A 26,452-nucleotide genomic window follows, 5' to 3' on the forward strand; every position below is an offset into this window, starting at 1 on the left:
ACCCTGCTTCCTTGTCACTGTGTCTGCAGACTAGTCCATGACTCTTACCCTAAGGACTTCCACTTAGGCCCAGCCAAACATGCCTGCCCCTTCACTCAGCACTACTAGTGTGTTTCTCTGAAGGCTGAGAACACCTGCAGCCTTGACCCCCTTATTTTAGCAGCAATTCATGAAGCAGCCAGAAGCTTACATGCAGAAGCCCTTTCAACTGTTTGTTGTGTTGTTGCTAACTAAGCCTGAGGTCTAAAAGGGATTCCCAGGGCCTGTTGACTAGTTATCTGCTGCCCAGGGAGTCAGGGACACACTGTGCAGTAGGGGCTGCCCAGCTTAAGAGCTTCTGTGGGAAGTGGTGGTTATTTAAAGCCTCCGGCAGTAGTGTCAATGTCGTGTGGCATTTTTTTTTAAAGATGTTTTAGAGGGCCAAGAGTAATGCCTGGCTGATTCTTCCACTTAGCCTTGGTAATTTGGGATTTGTGCTACAATTATAAACAGCTAATACAGCATCTCCAGATTCAGTTCCTCACTCCTTGCTCCTCACTCAGCGTCAATAGGGGTTTCTCTCAATTCTTAAGGTCTGCTCTTAGGTCCTAGAAGTTACTCCCAGATCCTTGCCATTTGGCCCTCTCTGTCTTCAAAGGTGACTTAGGGAATCTGACTTCAGTCTGTTCAGGATTTTGGTAGTTGAGTTTTCTCCTTTGGAAATGAGACCCCATGGGAAGTAAGTTCAGGAGGATTTCTAACACATTTGGGACAAAAAAAATGTCCTTGATTGTGAAGAATACATGTAATTCAACAAATATGTATTGAAGGTCTACCATGGTCCAAGCAGTGAAGAAAGCTTACTAAAACACCCATCCCAGCTGAGTTTACAAAGACAATCACCTCCAAATATGGCAGGCAAAGGAATCCATTCCTTTATTTACTCATTCAATTATTTAGCCAGCTATATGTGGGGCACATTCTCTGTACAGGCACAATAGTCTTAGGTATGCAATGAAGGAAGGGCACAATCCCTGACCTAGAGAAGCTTATAGGCTGGACTGATAAACCAAAGGCACAAAAGAGCTACCATACTATGAGATACTGATTATAATAGATCTGTCTCATATGCATGGTAAACAAGAGCAAAGAGCAGAAGTTCCTGAACTCTCCCTGGGAGTCAAGGACAGCTTTCCAGAATATAATTTGCTCACTTAGAGCGAAAAGCTGAGACGAGGTCTTTTTTGTTTGTTTGTTTGTTTTTAACAATGATTTTTTTAAATTAATTTTTTGGCTGCATTGGGGCTTCTTTGCTGAGCGCAGGCTTTCTCTAGTTGCAGTGAGTGGCTGCTACTCTTCACTGCAGTGCACAGGCTTCTCATTGCAGTGGCCTCTCTTGTTGCAGAGCACAGGCTCTAGGCATGCGGGCTTCAGTAATTGTGGCACGTAGGCTCAGTAGCTGTGGCTCGCGGGCTCTAGAGCACTGGCTCAGTAGTTGTGGCACACGGGCTTAGTTGTTCCGCGGCATGTGGGATCTTCCCCAACCAGAGCTCAAACTTGTGTCCCCTGCACTGGCAGGCAGATTCTTAACCACTGCACCACCAGGGAAGTCCCCAGGTCTGTTTCTAATGTGCCATTATATTCCTTGAGCTTAGCACAGTGCCTCTTGCACAGTGGGCACTCAGAAACTTGTTGAATGAATGAATGAATGAATGAGGCAGTGATTATGCTGACATTTGGAGGCTCCATATGGTCCTGACACCAAGAAGTACAAGATGCCCAATCTTGTAGTGGCAATGAGTACCAGCAAGGGTAACTTCACAAATGCCAAGACCCCTAAGTTTTCTCATAAGCTCAGAATACAGTGAGTTGCCAAGATATTCATGTGAGTTGTTGCCTTTGAAATACTTCCTTAGAGCAATGTGCCTCTCATTTTAATGTTAGTATAAAGCAAAAGAATATTTTCCTTGATTGTCCTATCTTTCAGAAATAGAGCATGGAAAACAAGTATGTAGCTCCTCAAAACTCTGGAAAATACTAGGTGGGACTCAAAGGTCTGGGCATGTTCCCTTTGGCTTGGCTCCTTCAGAACCCTCAAAGTCCTTTGCAGCAAAACTCTGTTCAAAGTACAAGATACTTCACGTCCTAATCCTTGTCATGGAAAAAGCTCTAACGTAGTGAAACTACATGGGACTGGGGGTTATGAGGACACAGGATTTTTTCTTTTAACCCCAGGCAAATCTCTTTCTCTCTTGGAGCTTCAGCTCCCTTCTCTGCCCTGCCTCAGCATCATAGTCGCAATGAGGATCAAATGAGATGGAGGATGTAAATGCTTTGTAGGAGGCCAAAGGCTGTTCAAATGCTCTACCCAACAGCTATTGACTGAGCACTCCCCTGGACTATTTGAGGAACCACAGTGACAAGAGCTGGACCCTGCTGTCAATGAACTTGCTAGCTATTTGGAAAGTCGTACATGAACACAGAAACTTATAATACCTGACAGAATGGGATAAATTCTACAATTCTGAAAGACCCTTTAAAACCTTGAATGAGATTGATGAGAAAAGACCCAAATGGGTTAGATTGAAAACACTTTCTATTAGTTTCTTATTGCTACATAACAAATTACCACAAATATGGTGGCTTAAAGAAACAGCCATTATTTACTTCACGATTCTGGTCGGTCTGAAATCTGGACACAGTGTAGTTGGGTGCTCCACTCAGGGTCTTTCAGTCTGAGATGGAAGTGTCACCTGGCTGTCTTCTCATCTGGAGCTCATGGTCCTCTAGCTTATGCGGTTGTCGGCCAAATTCAGCTCCTTGCTGCTGCTTCGGTGTCAATGGGGTTTTCTCTCAATTCTTAAAGTCTTAGGTCCCAGAAGTTAATCCCAGGTCCTAGCCATTTGGCTCTCTTCATCTTCAAACGCAGCAACAACAGCAACAATAGCCCTCCCCCATGTTGGATTTCCTTCTTTAGGAAGAGCCCAATATTTTTTCCCTTCTGAAAATACATCATTCAGAACACTGCTGGGTGCATACATTTTTTTTTTGTGGTATGCGGGCCTCTCACTGTTGTGGCCTCTCCCGTTGCGGAGCACAGGCTCTGGACGCGCAGGCTCAGCGGCCATGGCGCAGCTTGCCCAGCTGCTCTGTGGCATGTGGGATCCTCCCGGACCGGGGCACGAACCCGTGTCCCCTGCATCGGCAGGCGGATTCCCAACCACTGCGCCACCAGGGAAGCCCGGGTGCATACATTTTCAATAGAAAAATCGGAGCTATGTGTCCTGGATTTTCAGAGATAGTCCCAATTTCAAGTAGATGGTCCCAATGTCAGCTCATGTCTTTGATGTTGGTTCTGAACATTTTTTTTTAATTAATTTATTTATTTATGGCGATGTTGGGTCTTCGTTTCTGTGCGAGGGCTTTCTCTCTCTAGTTGCCGCGAGCGGGGGCCACTCTTCATCGCGGTGCGCGGGCCTCTCACTATCGCGGCCTCTCTTGTTGCAGAGCACAGGCTCCAGACGCGCAGGCTCAGTAGTTGTGGCACACGGGCCTAGTTGCTCCGCGGCATGTGGGATCTTCCCAGACTGGAGCTCGAACCCGTGTCCCCTGCATTGGCAGGCAGATTCTCAACCACTGCGCCACCAGGGAATCCCCTGAACATTTTTTTACCACATTTAGAATTCAGAGAGCACGGTCTCATTTCTCTTTGAAGATATATAGCATTTCTCTCCTAGGGAAAGTATTTATAGCCACCGCACATAAAGGTGTCATTAATATTGTCTAATCAGTATATGTAGAATTCCTTGGCTACCCCTTCTGAGAAATGAGAGACTCTTTAGAAAGTTGCAAGAACTCCTTATGGTACTGTTCCCTATGGTACACACACACACACACACACACACACGCACACAACGGGATTTCATTGTGATAATTATTTCCTTACTTTATTGACATATTTTTCTGCTTGTGATTATCTGAGATCTTAAGGAACTGAAATACCTCATAAAGAAATACAGAGCAATTGTTTAGATGAGCTGGTAGTATGTTATTTGATCTTAATATTAGCCAGAGAAATTCATCTAACCTAGCACTTCCCAACCTTTCCCTAATCCTTTCACACCGTGGCAAACACAGAAAATAAGATGTGGATGGCACAGCATGGTGATTAGATGAAGCTGCTCTCAGAGACCATTGCCTTGGGGCTCTGACTACTCTCACACCATTTCAGACTGTGAGAACTGAAGGAGACAGGACGTCCACATACCTATAATCCATTTGACACACAGACATGCCAGTCAGGAAGCTCTTCTTGACCCATTAATTGAGTATTGTCAGGTGTTCAATTTAATAACCATCCACTGAGTGTTTATTATGTGTCAAACATTGAGCTTAGGGGTTAGGAACACAGAGATGAAGAAAAGACTGCCATCACCCTCAAAGAACTCATCATCTAGGATATTAGGACAGAAAATCCTTTTCATCATTTGTGCAAATCCAGTTGGTTGGTAATGGCCACTGAAGCACTAGCTGAGAATGCTTCTGAAGCCTCCAAGGGCAGAAGGAAAAAAATATGACCACCAGTGGGTAAGGGGGAGGAATAAATTGGGAGATTGGGATTGACATATACGCACTACTATATATAAAATAAATAACTAATAAGGACCTACTGTATAGCACAGGGAACTCTACTCAATACTCTGTAATGACCTATATGGGAAAAGAATCTAAAAAAGAGTGGATATATATGTATAACTGATTCACTTTGCTGTACACCTGAAACTAACACAACATTGTAAATCAACTATACTCCAATAAATTTTTTTTAAAGATTGAAGTCTACAAAAAAAATAATAAAAGGTATAGGAGCATTAAAAAAAATACTTGCCATGTGGGGAAACAGGGGAAGTAGCGAAAGCATGCAAGCCACATACTTGCCAACTCTGTTCCTTTAACTTCAGTATATGATGTTATTTAAAGTCCATTATAGGTTCTATTTTCAATTGTGCCATATTATTCATATTGTGTTTTCAGTAACCTCCCAGTAATTACCATTGTGTTTAGTAATCAACAGCACTGATTTACGCAAGTTACATTCAGTCAATCATTCTAGCACTTAAAAACAATAGCTTTGAATGGAGTTATTTCCTGGGAGAATGTTAAATGTTTCCGAGTTCAGATATCCAAGGAAAGGCGGCTCCCTGTGTGTAAGGGAGGAGAATGAAAAGTTTTCTGGCAGCTGCACCAAGATAAAGTGTTCAAGTAAGTGCTGTTGTGGCTTGGGAGTGAATGGGAGTAACTCACTGTTTCCTGCCTAAAATTGTACTGTTGGATGCATTCAGCCGCCTTACGCAGCAAACTTATCCAAACTTTTAATTACTGATATAAATCCTGATAGAGTCCTCAAGGGATCAGAAATAGCTGTTAGCCATTCTGTCTTCAAACAATTGCAGGTAGAAATAGAATAGAAAGGTAGCTGGTGCAAGTGATTCCAAGGGAACTCCTTTAGGTTCAATGTATTACCTAAGCCTCACGCCACTGAGCTGGTTGCCCTTGGATCTGGGTTCCAACCCAAGATCTTTAAGTTACAAGGGTTGACTATAAAGTCCCATTTTTTCAATAGACTAAAGGCTGGACCCAAAGCCTGGGAAGGGATGGAAGGAAGGGTTGGACCCGATAGTGGACAGTGTTGTGGTCTTTACAGTAATTGAAGGAGAGGAGATGGAAGAAAACTGCCCCTTACATAGTACATATTCTGATCCAGGTGCTTTAGATCTTACTCTAAATGTAAAGGAAGTAACTTTCAAATACAGGTAAGTGGCTTTTGAAGGTGCTCACAAACTTGGGCCAGGAAAGGAGTACAACACCTGTTGCTCATAGTTGTGGCATAAGAACCCTAAAAGACAGTTCTCACATCCACCATGCAAAGAGAGACTCAGGTCAGAAACAAACAGATCACCTTAAATCTAGACACCGATCCAAACAGGGGAGGCAAAAAAATAAAGTTCAGGTTTGCAGATAAAGGTGGCAGGGATCTTTCCACCTCTCATCATTCCAGACCTGACTCTCAGAATCCCAGCCAAGACCAGAGATGGCCTACCCATCCCCATGTGCCCTACCCATCCCCATGTGCCCATGAGAGAAATTCAACAGGTCCTGCCAGTTTAAAAGCTTTTCAGTGAGGCTGTAACTTTCTTAAGGACAGTGATGAAATGAACAAGGTCAAACTCACTTTCCCACTGCATTCCCATTCAGCCACTAGGGTGGTTGAAATGTATTCCATTGAAAACATTGGTAGAGATTGAATGTATTATTTTCTTCCCAAGGGGCTAATTCTTCAAAAATAAAAACAACAACTGAAAAAAATATGGTGAACCAATTTTAAAGGAAAAAGAGCATGTGGGAAGAAGACAATGAGCATTATATTTCTTTGGGTTGATTCTCCTCTGCTTTAGCCAAGACTCATAAAGTTGCCTCTCATTTTAAGTAGGAATGGCATAGCAAGTTCACCCCATCTATCATCAGTTGCAGAAAGACAACTGTTTATGAAAAGAGTTTATTAACTGATGTAATTGGATTCTCTTGAGGAACACAGTAACCTCAACTTACGAACTGTCCATATATGTAAGCTGTGATATAAGTTATGCTAAACAGAAACTCTAACTGCATCACCAGTGGACAAAGATTTGAATTATTTCCCCACCTTTGAAAATAAAATAAAAACATCTCCTTCCTTAGACATACAAATTTTCAGGATACAAATGCCTTTATAAATTTCATCATATGTAACCCTCGTCATGATCTCCATGATACCAATTAATTAACCTGGGGCTTGATCAGGCTAAATGTCTTTTTAAGGCCACCCAAAGCTAGGACTTTTATCCAGTTCCTCTAATTGCAGAACATGATATTAAAAGTCCATTATAGGCTCTACTTTCAACTGTGACATATTATTCATATGACTATACTGTGTTCTCATTATCCTCCCAAGCAATTACTATTGTGTTTAGTTTTATCCAGTTCTTTGGATGCCCAAATAAGGAGCTTTTCCCATCAAACCAGAGAGATCTGAAGAAATGTCTACAATCCCTTCCTCCCTCTCCCTGGGAACACAGGTTGAATGAAGTTGGGATCATGACCATTTGTTATTTATGTTACACAAAGTGGAACTTGGTTCCTTCAGTTGAAAATTAAATGTGGATTAAACAAGATTGAAGAGCTGATTTCCATTTCTCTGAGAGCAGAAGGAGAAAACATTGATTTGACTTACAGCTGCAGGGATTTGCAAACTGCACAGAAAGAGTGCTGAGAACACTGAGCTTTAAAGGGTGGACACCAGCTGAATCCACAGAATGAGACATCTGGCAAAATGGAGCACATTTGCTCTTTAGGTCTGGAGATGTGTATATAGTAATCCATGCAGATGCTGGCAAGGGCAATTTAGGTCCTTTCAATTATCATAGTAATTTTGGTGCAGAACAGGCAGCCAGCTTGGGTGGGTAGAGAACCAATTGTGTGTCCTCTCTCCCTCTTGAGCTCTGGACTGATAAGGTCAAATACCATTAAGAACCACAGACCCTCATTCCCAGAGGATGCATAGCTAGGACCCAGGCCTTGGAAGAGAAGAGGGGACAGGGAGACAGAGCTGACACCCAGCTGAGAGGAGACACCACTTACAAGTCTTTACTTTGCCCCCGGTTTGTTAGGTGTGGGCCTGTACACCTGGAAGACCTACAGGAGCTTTCCCCATGAAAGCTCATTCCTGCACCTGAGAACCAAGGCCTAGAGGGGATCCGATGGTGGCAGGACTCACAGTCAACTAGGAGGGAATAGAGGCAGTTGTGAGAAACCTTGAGCCTGGGTTGGGTAGGGACTGATATAAATGACACTTGTATCTCTCATATTTTGCCTGGGGAAGCCTAGGACTTATCTCCTCTCCAGTGGTAACAGACCTGGGAACCAAGCCCTAGATACACATATCAACAATCTCTTCCCATAACTTAAAATATTACTGAGATGCTCTTGACTCCAAAATCTATATCTTCAGTCCAGACCCTTCTCCAGTGCTCTAGACCAGGGGTCAGCAAACTTTTCTTGAAAAGGTTCACATAAATGCTCTATTGCACACCTGTAGATCTTTCCATTCAAAATAGAAGGAAAAGAGAGGCTCAAAGAAGTATCTGATCCACAACAATTCTGAAATTGATCAGGGCTAATGGTAGCAATTCCTTGATTAGACGCTAGTCCTGGGAATAATATTCCATGTCTCTTGGCTCTGCCTTTTGGACTCTTGATACTTCTCTTCCCTTGAAAAATAGCGCAAGTTTTCAACTTCCTCAGGCTGTTTTCTCCTTGTAGAAGTTTGAGGGTCCAAAGGATGCATTTTGATGTTGTGTTATCTATGTCCCTTTTAGTCCAAGCTGGTAGTGTTTCTGACAACAAAATTCTCTTAAGTTTGTGGGTCTTCTATGAATTGTAGCAGAGTTAGACAAAAGCTGTATTCACAAATCTCTTCAAAATAAGTACCTGTCTTAGTTTACTTGGGCTGCTTTAACAAAATAGCACAGACTGGATGGGTTATTTCTCATAAATCTGGAGGCTAAAAGTCCAAGATCAGGGTGCCAGTGCAGTTGATTTCTGATGAGGGCTGTTTTCTGATTGTAGGTGGTTAACTTCTTACTGTATCCTCACTTGGTGAAAGAGGCTAAGAAGCTCTGTGGGGTCTCTTTACGAATCCCAGAGATCACCTCCCAGAGGCCTTACTTCCTACTACAATCACCTTCCGCAGTTAGGATTTAAAATTGGAATTTGCGGGGGAAGGGAGGACACATTCAGTCCATAGTGTATCTGACTTCTGATGAAGGTCTTGAGGAACAACAACCTTAGACTCTCTATTGTTTGACTAAAGCTTTTTCTGATCTTTGAGACCTTAAAGAATTTTACAGTCCTATCCTCAGCTTCATATTTAGGCAATGTTTTTCTGACAGTGTTCTGGGTTTGATGTTTGCCAGAACCCGTATCTTGATTTTAGCATTAATTACTATCTGAGGAGAGGGCTGGGAATTTTCAAAACCCACAAGTTCTGCCCCTTTTTGTTAAACATTCCTTCCTTAGTTTCTCTTTTTATAATTATAAATAATTATAACAGCTCTCTATAGCATTTTACTAAAAGTAGCAAACAAAAAAGCCGGCATCTTCAACACTCTGCCCATAAGTGTCCTTAGCTGGATCACACAGTTCATAAAGTATGTTTCCTACTTTTCACATTATCACAGGTGACAGTGTTGCTAAACCTTCTGCCACTACAGAAAAGCATATCTTTCCCCCAGTTTCCAATAACACTTCCTCACTTTCCTTCCATTCCTCCTACCAGCCTCTTGAAGGCCATCAGACTTCTCTTAACAGTTTCTCCAAAGCTCTATGCTTTCCCTGACACTTTCTGGAAGGCCCTTTTAGGTCTTATTTACTGACTGGTAACATAGCCCTTCACACGTTTTAGATTTTTATTTTGGTAATACCCTATTTCCAAGTAGCAAATCTACATTAGTTATCTATAACTGCATAAAAATTTACTCCAAAAGTTTGTGGGTTAAAACAATAAAAAATACTCTCTCAAAGTTTTTGTGGGCCAGGAATTTGTGGGCAGCTTACTTGGCTCAGGGTCTCTCATGAGGTTGCAGCCAATATGTCAGCAGGGCCTGCAGTCATCTGAAGGTTTGACTGGGCTGGAGAATCCATTTCCAAAGTGACTCATCCAATGAGTAGTACATTGGTAACGGCTGTTGGTAGAAGGCCTTACTTCCTCCCCACATCCCACGGGGATTGCTCTAGTGTCCTCATGACAAAACAGCTGGCTTTTCAGGTAAGAGAAAGAGAGAAAGCCAGACAGAAGCTATCCTTTTTATAACCTATCTTCAAAAGTCACAGAGCATTACTTCTGCCAAATTACATTCATTAGACAGGGGTTTAGATTTCACCTTTTAAAGGGAAAACTGTCAAATCTTCAGACATATATTAAAACCACTACAGTGGTCAAACTAAGAAATTCTAAAATTATCAAAAATAAGACCCAGTTAGACTGATTTTCTTAGACTGACTCAAACTTTTTCTGAAGGTATTTACCAAAATGACATCCCAATCTATTGTGATCAATAGCAATGTTACTGAAATGAGCATAGATCTTCCCTCCTTGCCCCCTTCCCAAGGGACTTCAATAAAAAAGACAAAACTCTTTTGTTTATGTTTCTTAAAAGCAAATCACTTTGGTCTAGACTTTTATTTCATTGCCTCATCTATAGAAATTAATAATGAAAACTAAATATCTTTAAAGTGAATAAAGTAGAGCAGCTGGTCCATGGGGCATACTTTGAGTACCAAGGCTCTGTACTATCCATCCAACCCCCATCCTGCCATTCACTGACCCCAGAATCCCACACGAATATTTTCTCACTGAATTAATTTATAAAATAGACCTCTTGAGAAAGCCTCCCCCAGCAAATTATCTCTATGCTCAAACATTTCTGAGTATACTTAACATAAATTGAGTGCCTACTAAATACCAGATACTTTACATAAATTATCTCATGTTATTTTCACAACAACCCTAGTTATTATCAGTCTTATCTCATGAAAGGAAATTGAGGCTCAGTTATTAAATAATTTGCCAAGGTTGTATGGCTAGCAAGTGGCAGAACTGTGTCTTGAACCCCAGAATCCTGACTAAAGTTTCATGCATAATTGTTTCTACACTATTCTGAATCCCAATGGAGAAACACAGTTTATACTCAAACTGAATCCCCATGACTATGGTAAGGATGGAGACATTGATGTGGGGGATTGTTCTCTAGCATTGAATGATACAGTCAACTTATCAGCCAGTAAAAGAGAACAAGAAGTGTAGTTCTGATGGCTTTATGACCTTACTGTATGCACCATGAGACTCTCCAGCAAACTATTTAGATTCTTAGTGACATGGAAGAAATGGAAATGTGACCAACTTGACAAAACAGGGAGTGTTACGAATGAACTTTAAAGAGAAAAGGAAAAATACTTGAGAAATTGAAAATTAGATATAACAAGCTAAGGCCTGCAAGCCAAATATGATTTTTGAAAACAAAACTTTACTTAACTTCAATTAACACATCCGTGCCCATTGCCTTTAGCTGCTTTTGCACTACTGCAGCAGTTTAGTAGTTGAAACAGATACCACAAGGCCTGCAAGTCTAAAATATTTACTCTCTTGCTCTTTAAGAAAAGTTTGCTGACCTCTGGACATACTTATTAGAAGCAGTTTGTAGGTATCCTGCCTGTTGTCATGTCTGGTTAGGATAATAGGAGACCTAGTTCATCAGGCAAGAAACTGCCACAGAAGACAGAGGGTAAGTGACTCCTCAATCTTTAGAAGAAATCATGAATTGACAAAGGAAGAAAGTGAGGAATAGATCATGCTGTGATCAAGAAAAGACTTTTGCTCACGTGAGCCATGACCAAAGTTGAAAGAGCAGACAAGCAAGTGTTGGCCAGACAGGCTGCTGAGATGTGTACCTGTAGCTCAAGAAGTGCTGGGGATGAAAGTGAAGTGGCAGGGAAGGCTCAGGGTAGCTCATGTGGCCCTTCACGACTGTGTGGTCTGTGGGAACTTCTTAAGGAAACACAAGCAAACTTCAGATAAGGACAATGTAAATAGGACAGAGAGACAGAATTAAACAGGCTGCACCCAGTCATCAGTAATTCAACAAATATTTATGGAGTGTACCCAGCCATCGTTTTGGCAATAAAATCTGGGGCAACAATAAGAACAGCATCAGCTAACGGAGGGCTAAGTAAGTGTCTGGTTCGTATCTCATTTAATCCTTACTAATCTTACAGTTAGGCACTGTTTTTCTGTAACAGTGTCTAATGAGGAGACTGGGACTCAGAAAGTTTATCCAGGTGCTGTGTCAGGACTGGTTGGAAGTTAAAGATGCCAGGTTTCTTCTGCTCAGGATGGGAGCCAGTTAATAAATCACAGGTGTCACAAGTCCCACTAGGGCCAGCCGTGTGGAGGAGAGAATACAGGAGTCCCTAAGCGTCTCATCTGCCCCAGGACAGGAGTTTACTGATTCCTGGGAAGGTCCAGGGTGAAAACCCTCCAATGATTCATTGTTTGCTAAGATAGTCACTCTAGGGTTTCAGTACTTATTTGTGCTTCTTTTGAGTCTGAAAACCACATAGGATATCTGGGACCTTGAGGCCTAATGATAACTTACAGCCCTCGTGGCCCTTGTGAAATTGTTAACATCTTAACGGATTACTGGGCAGGGCTCTTCTTAACATAGAGAAAGGATGCATGTAGGGAGGTGCTAAGTTTTTAACCCTAGAACTCCTGCAATCCCCTCATCTAGGTGTTCTCTGCTGTTGTCTGGGGTGGGAAGAGTATATCTTAATGGAGACAGAGCATTCCTGCCCTCACCACAGATGAGGACAGGCTGGCTCTACCAATTTATCTGTATAATGCAGTGATTCTCAACCTTCTTCTTTATTATTAGCCTTCTCCCCCCAAGAGCTCTTTTAGACATTTTTTCCTAATCATTTATCCCCATTAAATTTTAATACCGTGGTATACCGTATATCTGTTTCAGTACTACATGTGTACCTGTGCTTTTCATATGCAAAGAGTCAGACTGTTTTGCCCCCCTCTCCCCAATCAATTTTCACCCCCTTGGAGAAGATACTATCCTTGTTGAGAATACATGATGTAAGGCTTTTCTACTCAAGAATGATCAAGGATCCATCTCTGTCAGTGGAAGATCCGTTGATGGAACCATTGGCAAATCAGCATCATCTGGGTGCTACTCAGGATTATAAATCTCAGGCCCCTCCACAGACCCAGCTGAGTAAAAATCTGCATTATAACATGATCCCAGAAGGTTCCCAGGCACATTAAAGTTGAGGAAGCACCAACCTAAGAATGATCATGCACAGTGACCAGGAACTCATAACCTCTGAGCTGTACTGAAGAAAGAAATTGCCAAGATGGCTCTGGTTCCAGCGGAAGACCTTGTCTTGAGGTAGTGGTCCTCTAGTTTTACTGTGCATCATCTGGGGAGTGAGTTAAACTCTAGAGTGCTGGGTGTCTCCCCCAGAGTTCCTGATTCAGTAGACCTGGGCTAGGGCCTGAAAATTTGCATTTCTAACAAGATCCCAGGTGATGATGGGGTGTTCATCCAGGGACTACATTTTGAGAACCACTAGCCTGGGGCTTCTTGGCTGGTTCCAGCTGAGTAGCACCTCATAGCCTGGGGACCTCAATGTAGTACACAGCCAACAGTGATGTAGTTTCAGTACAAGCACAAGGATTCTTTACCTCTCTCCAAGACAGTGAGAAGAAACATTGCTAGATTGCAGCAACTTGTTTCCCAAATACAAAGTCACCCCCACTTTTGGCTTTATTATTCTGAGAAGCTGGGAAACTTGAGAAACTAAACAAATGCTGTGTTCACAGGTACAAGAGTAATTAGGTGTCCAAAGCAATCCAGAGCCTTGTAATCAAAGCCCAGGGTACAAGAGGGTCCAAGTTCCTTCTTTACCCATCAAATAGGAAGTCCTACAATGGAAAAGCTCCCCACTTTCAGAAACTGTCCCAGAAAGCCAGAGGAGAGCTATTTTGGCAAGAAACCCCACAGCTGTTTTCAATAAGAAGTGGATTCTATAAATTGAATTAGCTGTAGGTTGCTTTATAATCATTACTATTGTTATTATTACTATTACATTATATTAACTGAAAGTTCGGAATGGAAAGAATTATGCTAACCTAATCTGATCAGTATAAATTATACATTGAGCTCTGAAACCAAAAGTTTTCTGATTTTATAAATTATTTGATAGTCACGTATAGGACATTTTATGGTGCTTTAGTATTTATGAAGCTCTTAAAAATTATTATCTCTTTTTTTCATGAAGGGTGTAATTTTTTTTAGTTTTATTTGTTTGTTTTCTACCTTGTAACATTTGGTAATTATTGTAGGTTTTTCTTAAATCCTTCTCACAGCTCTTTTCTTCATCTCTACCTTCAAATAAACGCAAATTGAAGCCATTTGAGTCCTACTAGCGGTGAATGTAGGTTTTGCCAATGCCAATTCCAAGGGATTCTAGTCAATCAAATAACTTCCATTATGCAAAATCAGAAGAATTTTAAATTAAGAAGCATTGCCTCACAGAGCACTGTAATTTCATAAATTTCTTAAATATAAAGAAATAGGGAGTGCTTTTGCTTTAAACAAAATAAAATTAACCCATGTTATATTAACAGTTTCCTTTGAACCCTTAGAAATCTGAGGTGTATTATAAGCCACATATTGAGTTTATTGGATTCAGAATAAATTGCTTATTAAACAGGCAAAAGTTATGGTCCCTTAAATTTAAAGGGTTCATTAAAGTTTCCCAAATACCTTTCCAAACATTTAAAGCAATATACACCTTTAAGCATCTCTGCTTCAGTACTATGTTTTCCATTTCAACAATAAGGAACCTGAGGATTAGCAAGAAAGTGGCTTGCCCAAGATGCCACAAGTAGTAACTCTGGCCCACATCTTCTGACTTTTTCTGAACCCTCCTTCATCAGAGTGTGCTCCAAGGACTAGCAGCATGTGGCCCCTGAAAGTTGATTAGAAAGGCAGAATCTTAGGTCCCACTACAGACCTCATGAATCAGAATCTTCTTTTAATGACATCCAGCCCCAGGCACCCAGTGATAAATCAGACCTATAGCCCTCTCCCCTGACTTGTCAGCAGTTAGATTTTAAGCAGACACTGGAAATCATTGTGTGGAGGAATCCCTAAAGAGACATGAACCTGGAGAGGAGAGAGGATGCACCTCCTGAAAGCTGGTAGGTCATGAAGAAGGCCATGTCCACATGAATTAAAACAACTTGGCAAAATGGTTCCCATCATTTATCTTCCATCTGTACCCAAAGACCTGACATCAAAGCCGTAGAGTACTAAATCATATAGTGTAAGGGAAAGGCCTGGACCCTATCTCCTGGAGTTCATTTAAAGGTAGATGCACTTTTCAAATATAGCCTGATATAGCTTAATACAGCCAAAGATATAGTCTGATCATAGGGATGTTGAAAAATATTTACCACTTTTTTGAAATGTAGGTCCATGTGTTACCATGCAGGGTATTTTCTGTTTGATATCCCATGTTGATATCCCATATTACCTCCATCTAATAGGTTAAAAACCTGAGGTGAAGTCATTTGCCCAAGATCTATAGCCAATGCCAACATTTAACAGAATCCTGATCATATTAATTTGACATTTTAGACTTTTCTAAGGTCTGAAGCATGCCAAACAGTGTGATAAAAGATTTTCATAGTAGATCTTATTTTTCCTGAAAACAATGAACTCCTCCCTTGAAAAGAGAACTAGGTTTGACTGTGGTCAACAAGTCTGGGTTTAAGTCCCAGCTCTGTGCTTTTTTACCCATGTGAACTTGACAGGTATCTTAACCAATCTGATTATGAACTAATTCATCTGAAAAGTAGAAAAAGTATCACCTTTCTCTGAAGGCTGTTTCAAAGCTTAAACAAAGCAATAAGTCTGCATGCATCTACCATACTGCCTGGTATATAAAAGGCATTTTATTCATTAAATCCTAATCCATGTAGTGTAGACAGTCTTATTCATTCCCATGTTCCACCCTCCTCAACCAACCTACAGTGACCCAATGTAACATCTTCCCTTACATCCTGGTTTTATCTTTGAAAAGTTGATGGGTCTCGCCTCCCCTCAGTACTCAGGCCAGGGACAAAAACTCCTGGTCCAGATGTGATGGTATCAAATTAGGAGGCAAAGTGAAATACAGAACAGTCTCAAAACAGACCTCTTGGTTAGTTCTGCCATGTACCAGCTGTATGGGCTTGGAAAGGTGTTAAAACTCTCTGTGGTTGGACGCTTTGTCTCTAAGACAGAGGTAATAACAATACATACCTCACAAGGTTGTTATAAGCATTAAATGAGATACAGCACATCTAAGTGCTTAGCCTAGTGACTGGGAAATCCAATAAATGTGGTGTTTTCTTAGGTCCCTGAATGTGGAAGCAGGCAGGAGCTTGGACTGTACTTGGCTCTGCTCACCCCTGAGTGAGATAGGAACCTGCAAGGGCTAATGGCAGCCATGGCTCCTAGTTGCTCCCTCACTGTCTGGATCAGCACTACGAAGCATGCCTTTGTCCTGCAGATCAGCAATGAGAGAGTCTTTGGTCTACCATGGACCTCCTCAAGGTCATCTGAAAGGAGGTTGCTCTTATCACAAAAGAAACTGGAACTGGAATGTTCCCTAGTAGGGGAAAAAATACAGGTAGATTTCTGTTTAAACATAGAAGACTCAACAGATACATCCACTCCCTCTCAAAACTCCAATAAAATTAGAGTAAAGCAGAAAGAAAGTAGAAAGTCAAAAGAACAGAATAAAATAATAATAAATTTTAAAATGTTAATATTTTTGAAGATGAAAAAGGATAATTGCATTACAGACTTACTAGGGAGGAAATGCTGAAACCAAAGACTGCTAAGGGAAATCAAAATGAAGCAAGCTGGTTTAGGGTCATGAAGTTCCAAAAAGGCTCAGGAATTTGAGATACCAGATATCTCTGAAAACAGAGTTGACAGGTAAGACAAAACAGGGTGAGTTGAGGGTGTGTATATGGAGCAGTTGGTTCCCCTCATCCCCTCCTTCCTCCTGAGCAAACAGACTGAAAATTAAAGACTTGATCTCTGCAGAAGTGAACCACAGAGGCCCTGAACTGGGGCCAGCAGGTACAGACGGGAGCAGGGTGAAGTGCTGTACTGAAAACAAGGCTATTAAAATGAATGTTTACATTCTGAATGCTAAGATCCTTAGCTTCCTTTTACTGTGTGGCTCCCAGACTTCTGTCAGATGGTCTTATTACACTCCCTGGGCAGGATTTGGATATTTCTTCTTCATAGAAGTGGACTGGCCCCAGAAAAAAAAAACAAAAAACAAAAAAACTACAGATATTGACATTTCATGTGATGAAAAAGCTAGCTCAGTCTTCATCACCCTATAATGACACCTAACATTCAATACTCTCTCTGCACCCAGAGTTCAGCTGTTAAGGCTTTACTTAGCCAAAGAACGCCAGATGTTTGAGAAGAGTCTCTAATATTAAAGACAGAGATCAAAACAAATAAGAAGAAGGAGGATAAGAAGGAGAAGAAGAGGGGAAAGGGGGATCTTGCATGGTGCAGAAGAAAACTGAAACTAACAAACTATAATTTCCATCCTTAGAAGATAAGAAAAAAAATTGTATCCACAGAGCAAGAACTGATGAATTCAGAGACGAGTCTGTAGAAATAGACCAATACAATAAAAAAAATTTGTTGCTGTTTTTAAAAGTCAATTGAAGGTCTGAAAAATAAAGTAGAGGAAATCTTCTAAAATCTAGAAAAAAGTCAGAAATGGAAAAAAAGAGAGAAATATATTAAAATTAGAGAAGTGAGTGTTATGGCGATTAAAGATGGCTAAAATTTCTTTGCTATCCCTTTTATTGAGAGGTAGGGTCTAAATCCCCTCCTCTTAAAGGAAAGCTGGTCATTGTGGTTGTTTGACCTGTAGAATGTGGCAGATATGGTGTTCTGAGACTTTCAGGGCTGGGCCATGAGAACCTTTGCAACTCCTATCCAGGCCTCCTACAACATACACTGGAGCCCACCACCATATTCAGAGGAAGCTCAAGCAGCTCTGTGGAGAGTCCCACGTGGAAAAGTACAAAGCACCCCCTCCCCCCCACCCATCAACAACCACCACCTACTTGCAAGCCCTGTGACTGAACCATCTTGAGAGTAGGACTTCTTGCCCCATTGGAGATGCCCCAGCGATGCCACATAAAATGGAGATGAAACTATCCCCACCAAGCCTTGCCCAAATTACAGATTTGTGAGCAAAATAAACGATTGCTATTGTTTTAACCTGCTTCGTTTTGAGGTGGTTTGTTATATATCAGTAGATAACTGAACATTTAACCGATAAGAATTTTAGAAAGAGAGATGAGAAAAATAAGAGAAAACAATAGAAGGAAGGAAGCTTTCAAAATAGTAATACGAGAAAAGTTCCCAGTACTGAGTCTATAGATTTAAACCAAAGGAAAAATAAAGTACTGAGTGACCAACACAATGCATTAGAAAAATACCTATTCCAAGATACATCATCATACAATTTCAGAATACTAGGAATTAAGAGAAAATCCTAAAAAATTCCAAAGAGAGGGAGAGATGGTGGTGAGGGAGCCACATACAAATATCAGAAACAGCAGTGCTGCAAGCTAGAAGACAATAAAGCAATGCTTCATAGTTATTGGAAAAAAATTTAACCCAGAACTCTATTCCGCCAAACGATTAATTGTGAGTGAAGAAAAAAGACATCCTTTTTCACATGTACATTCTCAAAGCTTCGTTCTGCCAAAAGAGTGCAAGCCAAGAATTAAGAAGTCCTGGACTCCAGGACAGAGAGGTGAAGGAACTCCCAGGAGAGGATGAAGGGCAACCCCCCTGTGCTAGCTGAGCAGTAGGCCCAGAGGCAAGCAATCCAGTTTGGAGAATGGAGGACTCCAGGGGAACAGAGGAAGATGGAATAAGTAAGTCCCCTGGTGGTGTGACCACACCAAAAGGAGTTTTGTAGTTTGGGAAATGATTTAGGCTTCAGTGAGTAAAAGGTAAATGAATAATTAAGCAAAAATAAAATGGTAAAGAAACCATCAATTGTAAGAAAGCAAAATGTTATATAGAAAGGAAACATAAACACCATATTCAACAGACTCAGATATGATGACATTTAAATAGTCATAATACTGTAAACATAGGCTATTGAACCCATCATTTTGAAACTGTGGTGTGGATTATATTGTAAGAATGTGGGAAGGAAAGCATGTGTGTCAGGAGTAAGGGCAGTTTAAGAGAGCTGAATTGTCTTCTGTAAGAAATCCTTAGCTAAGATTTTAAATTGAAAAATCAAGAGAAAGCAGCCTAAGAATATTATTTGAATATAAGGCAATACATTTACACTTAGGTCTATATGACTTGTACCAGTCTTTCTTGAGAGAGAATTTGTTCATGGAAAACAGGGCAAGGACTGGGGTGAGGCAGATGAAGTGCCTAGGGCTCAAAATGTAAGTGCTCAGCCCTGAGAGTGAGGATCTCCTTACATGTTATCCCTTAGACCTCTCACTTTACTCACCCTAGTCCTGGACCTAAGGAAGAGCTCTGTATACTATAAAAGTGGTGGTAGCAAGAGCAAGTGGTAGAAATGATGAGGAAGTGTAGAGGAGGGTGAGAAGGCTCAGGGCTGTGTATGTACATCACATCCTAATGGATGGATTTACAGGGTACCTTTAAATCAAACCTGAACAGATGAGTAGGCTTTTGCAAGGCAGAGAAATGAAAGGCATTCTAGGTTCAATGAAAAAATGCAAAGGAACAAAGGCAGGTGTGGGAAGCTGGGGGAAATGAACATGACTGCATGGAGGAAAGGGGACAAGCAGAGTTCAGTGGGACCCCACTACGGATCATGGACTCTAGAATACTGGGTTGGATTCTTAATGTGTGGTTAGATTCTTAAAAAAGAACTAGCTTCTAAAACAGAAGAAACTAATTTAAGAACACCCTATAGTTGATTGCCTTTCTCTCCAGGGCCTCAAAACAAAACCTCGAGGCTTCAATTTGTCAACATTGGTTGGTTGATAGTATTGGCCCCAAAGAGGCCTTGACATCAAGGGTGTTAGATGGGCATAGGAGATGTTTCCATTCAGAGTTGCTTTAATATGACTTGTATGAGTTTGCACAGTGGGGCCAGCTAGGTGGACTCTTGCTGAGGAGAGCTTTGTCCCCTGACATGAGGGAAGCATAAGCTGTTAGGTGCCATGAGGCTCCCCCTACTCCAAAGCCAGGTTCCCTCAAGTCCCTGGGAAATAGATCAGAAAGTTTACGCAGGAGAGGCCCAAAGTCTGTGATGGCTGAGATATCACCGTAAAAGCAAACAAGCATTTAGCCCAAGATCCTCTAAAGAAATGGTAGAGAATGTTTTGTTTGCCTATTGACTGGCTTAGCATAATATTTTTTCAATCTTCGTCCTGTATCAATTTCTGACAGTACAATTGAAGGCTAATGCAGGAGTACATTGTCTACAGGGCCAGCCAAGGAAATTGGGAGCTTGGTCAGTAGCTGTAAATATCCTCTTGGTATTTCAATTTGTTTACTCTGAAGTGCTTCCCAGGGGCTGAGAGGGTTCTGGGACATACTGGCACCAGGTTTGCAGTGGGAAAGATCAGTTGTTGAGATAAGGGTTGGGGTCCGCCTTGAGATATGCCATGAAAAAAGATCTGATTTAGCCATTAAATCCCTCGAAAGGGTGGTGAGTAGGACTATAACAATGGGGTATTCAGAAGAACACTTGGTAGGCAGGAAAGGGATGTTCAAACACAAATGCAACAGAGATTTAGGCGACTAAAGTGTCACTCCCTCTTCTTCCAGGGACAATGATTGAACTTCAGCAAGAAGACAACAGAAGTAGATTCCTACTTTTTGTGACCCAAGAGATGGTGAAGACCAAATCTTAAAGCCAGAGGACAGCAAAATCTGCTGAAGATGTGTCCCCAGTGAAGGTTTAGTCCTGGTCCATGTGATTCACTGTGGGTGGTCCTGGCTGAACTTAGGGGGAATGAGCTCACTGATCCTTCTCGTTTTTAAATGTCCTAATAGACCTGACTATTCCAGGAGCAAAGTCGTTAGAAAATAGAGAAGGAGAAAGAGTGAAAAAGAGATAACAGCACATAAAGAAATACACAGAGAAAAACATATGTGCATAGCACATAAAGAAATACACAGAGAAAAACATATGTGCACAAACATATGTAGAAGGAGAAAAAACCCTGAAGAAATATTCACAAAGATTTATGCAGAGTACCAGAAGGATTCACACATATTCCATTAAAAGTCCAAGAGATACTCTGAAACTGACTACACACACACACACACACACACACACACACACACACACACACACACCAAGAACTAAGTTAAAGGGATTCTACAGTGTCTGCGATTCTTCAGTCTGAAATCTCTTGTTTGTATTTAGTGTGGAGTGTTTTCCCTAAAGGATATCCTGTTTGAGATTAGTATTGGCTGGTTCCTCTTAACATCCTTAAAGAAATATCCAGAAAAACTAAATAAACCCCCACCCCTCCAATAGCATGCCAAGTGATTTGTCTAGAGAAGGTCAAGGAGAGGATTACATGAACAAAGATGTATTCTCATCTCCTCCTTCAGGTTCCTGCTATAAACCAGAGTCCCTGACAACTTCCCAAAAGGAGAAGGAATCCTGATCCCACCGTTGGCATCATAGAAGGAGGCAATATGGCATTGGAATCATACCAATCTGAGACCAATTCCTGGCTTAGCTATTGGATGACCTCAAGTAAATCTGTGCCTCAGTTTCCTTGACCGTAGAATGGTCCATTGGAAGAATCAAATGAGCCAATATATATAAAAGCACCCTGTAGTTTATAACAAACTTTAACAGACATTATTATTATGCATATTTCTCCCATAGACCTGAAGATATATTGACTTCATGAAATTAATTAGCAATTCAGAAAAATAAAATGATTGGAAATATTAATTTTTATCATTTAACTCAGCAATAGTATATTCTTTATATGATAAAAACAATGTTTTATCATTGTCAGATTTAAAATATCAAATTTCTCAAACAATGTTTCTATTGCCTCTTCTTTTAGCAACTATATATTGGTGATACATTGGGGATACAATACCAAGTGCCCTGAACCCTGCATGGGGAGTGGAAATTAAGAATGAGAGAGACCCAGAGTTGGACATTGCTATTTTGAATATTTTACCCCTTTCATGTCTCTTCACCCTGACTTCTCATTCTGCCCTGATCATTAGCTTGGATTTTCAGCATAACTTACTTGGATTACTATAGTAACTTTTCTAACTGTTTTCTCTGCCTTCAGATTTATAATGTTTCATTTTCACAGGAGTAAAGTTGGACAACACATTTATTGTCTACCACCTCAGTCTCTTCACCGTTCTTCATGATATCTACGTTGAGTCTTATTTAACAACTTTCACTTTCCTGAATCATGCTCTCTAGCTTTGAGATTTTGCCTGAAATGAATCCTGAAAACCCCACTCACCTTTGCTTGTCAGGTCATGAATCAGGTGTCCCCCCTCCATAGGGAAGTGTTTCTAATACTTCTTCTGTGTCATCCATCGGCTCCCAGCTCCTGAAAGATTCCAGTCTTATGTTATCTGTGGATATTTTTTTATCATAGCACTGACTACTGGGCATTACAATTGTTAATTTGCAGAATTTTTTCTACTATATTTTGAGTATCTCAAGGAGAGGAATTATGTCAAATATCTTTTTGTATATCTGAGACCTAGCATATGCCTGGCATAGACAAGTCTAATCATGTTTGCTGTGAATAGACAAATGGGCAAAAGAACAAAGTCTGAGAGCTGAAATGAGCTACAAATGATCACAGTTTACTTGTCCGGGAATTTTAAAGATAAGATCAGGCAGCTTTCCTTTCAGGGTGCTTTTAAATTGGCTGAGGCAGGGGGATGGCTGGATGGTACCTGCCCCCCATGTGGTCCTCTTTCTCTAGGCCTGAGGCTGGAGGAGTGGGAGGAGCTATTTCTTTAGAAAAGGAGAAAACAGAATAAAAGGCAAGTAACTGCTGTTGACCACCTACCACATCCCCAGGACTGTGACAGGCAATTTAAAGATATGGTTTTGTCTTCACGATAATCACATGAGTTTGGTGGGTTTAATGCCCCCTTTTACAGATGAAGAAACTGAAAACTGGAGAGTTTAATTAACTTCCCAAGATCACATAATTCCTAAATGACAAAGCCAGACCTTGAACTGATTCTCTGGAGCTCCTTTTTCTATGCTTTTCCAAGTGGAGGATGCGTAATCTCACAGTTAAGTGGTGTGTGGGTTACACAAAGCAAGAATGTATACATATGGCACATTTTCCTGGGGTCATTTTACTTAAATATTTTTGGGAAAATACACTTATATTCAAAACCCACAAAATCAAAAACTTAATTTGTATAAATGTTTAGGATAAGGAGAGACATACAATATTTTCAGATTTAAGTCTGGTTACTTTTGGCTTCTAGGTTCTGTGCTCTCATGCACTGGGGTCATCAGAGCCAATGTATGGAAATGTTTGAGGAGCTCTGGACTACTTTCAAGAAAGCAGCAGATGCATGCCAAGAGTGAGAAGGAGGCCGATGATGCATTGCTCTCCAGGTTGTGGGACCGCTGCCGAAGAAGCTCCAGCTGTGACACACATGGTTCAGGGAGGCAAAACAAAACAGCAGAAGCTCATTTGCACACCTATTGGTTTAAACTTATCCAAGAAGATGTCTCCAAACCCTGAACACAGGACATCTCCCCTTCCTGACTGTGCAGTGTACTTGGCTCAGCGATGTGCAGTCTGGCCAAGGAGACTGAGAAAAGCTGGTCATGTCTGGGCCATCCAGAATGACGACATTGAGGAGAAAAGTTTTAAATGTCACTTTTCAAGCTGAATTTAGGTGCCCATTTGGCCAATGATCTGCTGGAGTTCCTACTCAATTTGTATTTCACTCGTCACAACCTTTGAACTGAGTCAAAAAGTTGTTGAGCAAACCTAAGATTTTAATTCTAATTCACTTCTAAGAAGCATATGCCATATTTAGCCTATGTTCAGATAAACAATTTTTTTCACATTTTAGCATCTGATATTGCTCTATCTCTTAAAAGCAAGGATGTTTCATAATCTACTAAGCCATGTTTTTTTTTTCTTTCTTAGTGTCACATTTAGTAATGATGTGCTTTGTCATCAATGGCTTCTTGGAGTCAAATAATATATTGAGCTTTTACCACTAGTTTCCATATAAGCACTGTACATGTATGTAATTTTAATGAGTTTTAAACATAAGCTGTTTAATTTGTCTTTTTGTGAAATCTTCAAATAAAACCATATATACCAAAGAAATGAAAGGAACTGTCATGGTTGAGGCATAAAGAGAGTCCCTTTTACGTAGAAAGGTCCACTGAGGATTTCCTGGTGTCTCTGTAGCATATGGCAGATAAATAGACAATAAAAATATAAAGATATTAATATAAGGTACAATGTAAGTATTAAAGTGTATCTGTCTATTTTCATATCTACTTCCAAATAAATGCCAAGAAGAGGGAGTTCCTGTGCCAATAATAAAATCTTACATATTTGACCCTGTAAATAAGATAAATGCATAACTTTGGTAAATGTTAAAAAATACAAATATGAAAAAACAGGAAAAATCTGTATGATTTAAATGAAGCTATATTTAGAACTAAATCAAAATTAGTAGCTGTAAACATATGAATAAATAGTTACATTAATTTATTAATTAAGCATTTGACACAAAGAAGTAGAAAAGGAATAAAAAGAAAACACTAAGGAAAGTAAAATACAAGAATCAATAAATAAAAATAAAGGCATAAGTTAATTAATTATAACAAAAAAGAATAAATGCATGTATGATCTGGGTCTTTGAAAAAGAACCGTAACTAAAATGATCAATAAAATAGGTCAGAGGAGCTTCAAGATGGCAGAAGAGTAAAACGTGGAGTTCACCTTCCTCCCCACAAATACATCAGAAATACATCGACATGTGGAACAACTCCTACAGAACACCCACTGAACGCTGGCAAAAGACCTCAGACCTTCCAAAAGGCAAGAAACTCCCCATGCACGTGGGTAGGGCAAAAGAAAAAAGAAAAAACAGAGACAAAAGAATAGGGATGGGACCTGCACCAGTGGAAGGGGGCTGTGAAGGAGGAAAGGTTTCTACACACTAGAAGCCCCTTCACGGTCGGAGACTGCGGGGGCTGGAGGGGGGAAGCTTCGGAGCCACGGAGGAGAACGCAGCAACGGGGTGCAGAGGATAAAGCAGAGAGATTCCCGCACAGAGGATCGGTGCCGACCAGCACTCACCAGTCTGAGAGGCTTATCTGCTCACCTGCCGGGGCAGGCGGGGGCCGGGACCTGAGGCTCGGGGGTCGGTCGGAGTGCAGGGAGAGGACTGGGGTTGGTGGCGTGAACACAGCCTGAAGGGGGCTAGTGCACCACAGCTAGCCGGGAGGGAGCCCGGGAAAAGTCTGGAACTGCTGAAGAGGCAAGAGACTTTCTTGCCTCTTTGTTTCCTAGTGCGTGAGGAGAGGGGATTAAGAGCACTGCTTAAAGGAGCTCCAGAGACGGGCGCGAGCCACGGCTAACAGCGCGGACCCCAGAGACTGGCATGAGACGCTAAGGCCGCTGCTGCCGCCACCAAGAAGCCTGTGTGTGAGCACAGGTCACTCTCCACACCTCCCCTCCCGGGAGCCTGAGCAGCCCGCCACTTACAGGGTCCCGGGATCCGGGGACAACTTCCCCGGGAGAACGCACGACGCGCCTCAGGCTGGTGCAGCGTCACACGGACCTCTGCTGCCGCAGGCTCGCCCTGCACTCCGTACCCCTCCCGCCCCCTGGCCTGAGTGAGCCAGAGCCCCCGAATCAGCTGTTCCTTTAACCCCGTCCTGTCTGGGCAAAGAACAGACGCCCTCAGGCGACATACACACAGAGGCGGGTTAAAATCCAAAGCTGAACCCCGGGAGCTGTGCGAACACAGAAGAGAAAGGGAAATTTCTCCCAGCAGCCTCAGGAGCAGTGGATTAAATCTCCACAGTCAACTTGATGTACCCTGCATCTGTGGAATACCTGAATAGGCAACGAATCATCCCAATTTGAGAAAGTGGACTTTGGGAGCAACGATATATCTATGGTTTTTCCCTTTTTCTCTTTTTGTGAGTGTGTATGTGTATGGTTCTGTGTGTGATTTTGTCTATATATCTTTGCTTTCACCATTTGTCCATGGGTTCTGTCTGTTCATTTTTTCTTTTGTTTTGTTTTGTTTTAGTATAGTTCTTAGCACTTGTTATCATTGGTGAATTTGTTTTTTGGTTTGGTTGCTCTCTTCTTTCTTTCTTTCTTTTTTTATTACTTTTTAATATTTTTTAATAATTATGTTCTATTTTACTGACTTTATTTTATTTTATCTTCTTCTTTCTTTCTTTTTCTCCCTTTTATTCTGAGTCATGTGGATGACAGGCTCTTGGGGCTCCAGCCAGGCATCAGGGCTGTGCCTCTGAGATGGGAGAGCCAAGTACAGGACATTAGTCCACAAGAGACCTCTCAGCTCCATGTAATATCAAACAGTGAAAATCTCCCAGAGATCTCCATCTCAACGCCAAGACCCAGCTCCACTCAACGACCAGCAAGCTACAGTACTGGACACCCTATGCCAAACAACTAGCAAGACAGGAACACAACCCCACCCATTAGCAGAGAGACTGCCTAAAATCATAATAAGACCAC

Source organism: Phocoena phocoena, chromosome 19 (assembly GCF_963924675.1).
Source record: "Phocoena phocoena chromosome 19, mPhoPho1.1, whole genome shotgun sequence".
Classification (NCBI taxonomy): Eukaryota; Metazoa; Chordata; class Mammalia; order Artiodactyla; family Phocoenidae; genus Phocoena; species Phocoena phocoena.